The sequence below is a fragment of the Ranitomeya variabilis genome, chromosome 5, assembly GCF_051348905.1.
Source record: "Ranitomeya variabilis isolate aRanVar5 chromosome 5, aRanVar5.hap1, whole genome shotgun sequence".
Classification (NCBI taxonomy): domain Eukaryota; kingdom Metazoa; phylum Chordata; class Amphibia; order Anura; family Dendrobatidae; genus Ranitomeya; species Ranitomeya variabilis.
Genome location: NC_135236.1, coordinates 175,505,996 through 175,509,842, shown reverse-complemented (window position 1 = coordinate 175,509,842; position 3,847 = coordinate 175,505,996).

The following is a 3,847-nucleotide window of genomic DNA, read 5'->3' as shown; positions in this document are numbered from 1 at the left end:
CCCTACAGCCGGGAGCGCGTAGACTACAGCCAGACCCTACAGTCTTGTATTTCACTGTTTGTTTGCTCAGTAGAAGTGATGTGATGGTGGGGTCTGTGTGTACAGATTGCCAGGCAGCTCAGCTGAGGCATGGACTCTATGCCACCAGCCATCATTGAGCTGGGGTGTTACAGCAGCCAGGACAGCGCCGCCCTGTGGCTGATAACACATGGGATGAGCACCTTCGGTCACAGCACCAACCACGGGGCAGTACAGGGGATAAGAGGGTACTCGGCCTCAATAGACAATACATTCCAGGCACCACAGACAGAACAGCAGCTTCACATCCACAGGAGGCTGAGGACTAAGTATGTACCCCACAGACTGTCACCTGCCCTCAGCCAGCCTCTGCTCCGGGGAATGAGCTCCCGGCTCTGTTAGTTTCCGCTACATCAGCGCGGCTGTACTTAGTGTTAGGGAAGCCAGCCCACTCATCACTTTTGCACCAAGGACGCCATCTTCTTTTGGTAATAGCTAAATCCGAGGAAGCTAAAGGGCCTTCGGTAACGTTCAGGGCCAGAGGTCAGGTGCTTCATTCATCATAGAGACGTATGTGTCTGCACTGCAGTGCCATGTGCGTATAATTTGTGCATGACACAGCATAAATATATATATATATATATATGCACATGCAGCGCCCCAGAGTCCTGGTCGTTGCAGTACTGATGCTCCGCCGCTAAGGGGAGTGATGGTACGTTTGAAGGCACTTAAGGAGTTCACCTGACCAGGTATCACAGACACCAATACACTTCATAGTCTGGCCTCCAGGGGGAGCAAAGGGCACTATGTATTAGGCCACTCCTCACAATTTGGTAAAACTGGGGGTTGGATAGAAAGTTAGACAGAAGCTGACTGGGTTGGAACCAGGCAACATCCTGTGGCAGAGGGTGTTGCAGGGGAAGATTCAGGGGGGTCCCAGTCAGGGGTGGGATCCTGACAGAGGCCTAGCGAACAAGACAGAACGTTAAGGAACCGCGCCTGCACTACATCGCGGTGGTATCTCAAGAAAGGACAAGAAGCGAGGTTTATTGTGAAGAGTGAGAAACGAGATCATAGCAAAAAGGAGATAACACCAGTAGGAGTCGTGCCGTAAGATCGAGGCAACATCCTACTGAGGCGCGTAGCCGGTGGCCGGAACACCGAGGAAGTATTGGGCTCCAAGCATTACTTCAAACCAACGGCAGGACAGTTAATTATAGGTTGGCTGTCTCACCTAAATCACCTAAGCAGACATAGGGGGCAACTGTGGGAGAGGGGCATCACTAGGGTCCCGGAAGAACTCCAGGCCTACCCGTCATACGGGTGCGTCCTAGCCATATCATCTGGGGGACGGAGAAGAACATCAGGACAGACATAAGTTGTGGGAAAGAACATCAGAAACAGACACAACAGTTGTGAGGACTATCCCGTGGTGCTCAGCAGGGAAGTACTACAACACACAGGCGCTAGAAGGTAGGCACAGATTTCCACCTGCAAAGGGAACTCTGGAGGTGCCATCGGTCCGGCCGGTCTCAGCCAGCCCTGTTAACCGTACTCTGGATTGAGGATCTTGAAGCCTTCAGTAAAGAGGTAAAGAGACTGCAACCCTGTGTCCTCGTTATTCACCGCGAACTGCACCACGCACCACCACCTACACCTTTTATTGGACGCCCCTTAGCAGGGTCACGGACCGGGTCTAGCCACCGTGACAACCCCAGAACTGAGACAGAGAGGCCCGGTACAGAGTACCCCGCGGCCCTGCGTCTGGGGGCGCTCCAAACTCACATAGTATATCACAAAAGGGATAGAGCTGTGGAGTGGGGGTGGCTATGTGGAGTGGGCATGGCTATGTGGAGTGGGTGAAGATATGCAAAGTGAATGTGGCTATGCAGAGTGGGTGGGGCTTGGCGTCACGAACAGGATCTACTTAAGCCTGAAGAATCAGGTCATGTGTGCCTTGGAACTGTGATTTATTGTGCTTGAACTGTGACTTATTGCAAAGACTGTGGATTGCCACTTGCCGCCAAAAGTTCCCGCCAAAACCGCCGCCATTATAGCGCTAAGAAGGGCGCAGGAGAAGAAGAGGAGCGTGAAGTGGGTGTAGACAAGCTGAAGAGCGCGAAAGACAATGGCCGCCCAGTCTAAATATTACTGCATCCTGAGGACGTACCCGTTAGCTGCTGAGGTCCGCCTTCTCATCCTCTATGGAGGCTGGGGACAATGGGGACGGGGCCGTCCCCGAAAGAGAGCGCGGGAAGAAGACCCAGAGAGAGGGACAAAGATGGCGACGTCCGAAGCACCGCATGGGGACGACCCGACCCAGCGTGAGGCTGCATCACCTGTAGCAGCCCCGGAGTCGCCGTCGCTGCAAGGACTGGCCCTCACGGAGCTACCGATGGGAAGACCTAGCTGGCAGCCATCTGAGGAATGGGTGGCTGCGGCTGAGGCCCGGCGGTTAGCACGCTACCGGGAGGCCGACGACTGTGTGATCTCCCGGCTGGGCCAGCCTACGGAGGTCCGCCTGTCTCCAGTGTCCCCCGCCCTATCCATCCCGACCGCGGCAGAGCGTGAGCTGCAGACGCCGGACCTGAGGATCCTGCCGGCGGCGGAACATCTACGGCGCCTGGTAGCAGCATGGAAGGACAGGCCCCAACCTGCGGCCCTGGTCGACCTGACGGGTGCTGCGGAGGTCCCACCGTCACACTGGGGTGTAGTGGTTTTCTTCAACTCCCGGGAAGTAAGGGGAGTTATTCAGGAGATCGGAGAGCCGCTGCAGGTCCGCGTTGACCGGAGGGAAGTGGAGCCTTGCGGTGGAAAGTATGATGTGGACCGCGACTTGGAACCCGGAGATGCCATGACCTATACCCGGTGGCGGAGTGAGGTCGCCTGGACGGCCCGGGGCGTTCAGCGGTGTGCCACTCTCCAGGTTGCTGCTGGGACTCCGGAGGCCAAACCCGCTGCAGAAAAGGTGGCGGAACCCTCCACTGCGGATCACCAGAATATCCAGACCCACCGTGTATCTAGGGGTCGCTGTTGTGAATTGGACTTTTTGGCTCCCTCTTGTGGTCACTGGTGGTGTGGCTCTGGGGTTGTCTTTTTTCTGTTTGGCGCTCACCTGGGTCGTTGGTCCAGGGGTGTCGCTGTGTTGGCTTCCTGGGTCCTTGGTCCGGTGCCTGGCATCGTTGTAATCAGATCCTTCTGTTGCTCCTGTCTGCTGGTCCTGGCTCTTGCAAAATTAAGCTAAGTCTTGCTTCTTTGTTTTTCGAGTTACTTGCTTTGCTACTATTTTTGTCCAGCTTGTACTAAATGTGATTTCTGACCTTGCTGGAAGCTCTAGGGGGCTGGTGTTCTCCCCCCGGCCGTTAGACGGTTCGGGGGTTCTTGAATATCCAGCGTGGATATTTTAATAGGGTTTTTGCTGACCATATAAGTCATCTTACTATATTCTGCTATTAGTCAGTGGGCCTCTCTTTGCTAAATACCTAGTTCATTCTTATGTTTGTCTTTTCCTCTTACCTCACCGTTATTATTTGTTGGGGGCTTGTATCCAACTTTTGGGGTCTTTTCTCTGGAGGCAAGAAAGGTCTTTCTTTTCCCTTCTAGGGTTAGTTAGTTCTCCGGCTGGCGCGAGACGTCTAGAACCAACGTAGGCACGTTCCCCGGCTACTTCTATTTGTGGTGCTAGGATTAGATATATGGTCAGCCCAGTTACCACTGCCCTATGAGCTGGTTTTTTGTGTTTGCAGACTTGGTATTGATTCCTGAGACCCTCTGCCATTGGGGTCATAACAGTATGCCAGGCCCACATTGAATGTTTAATGCATTGCAG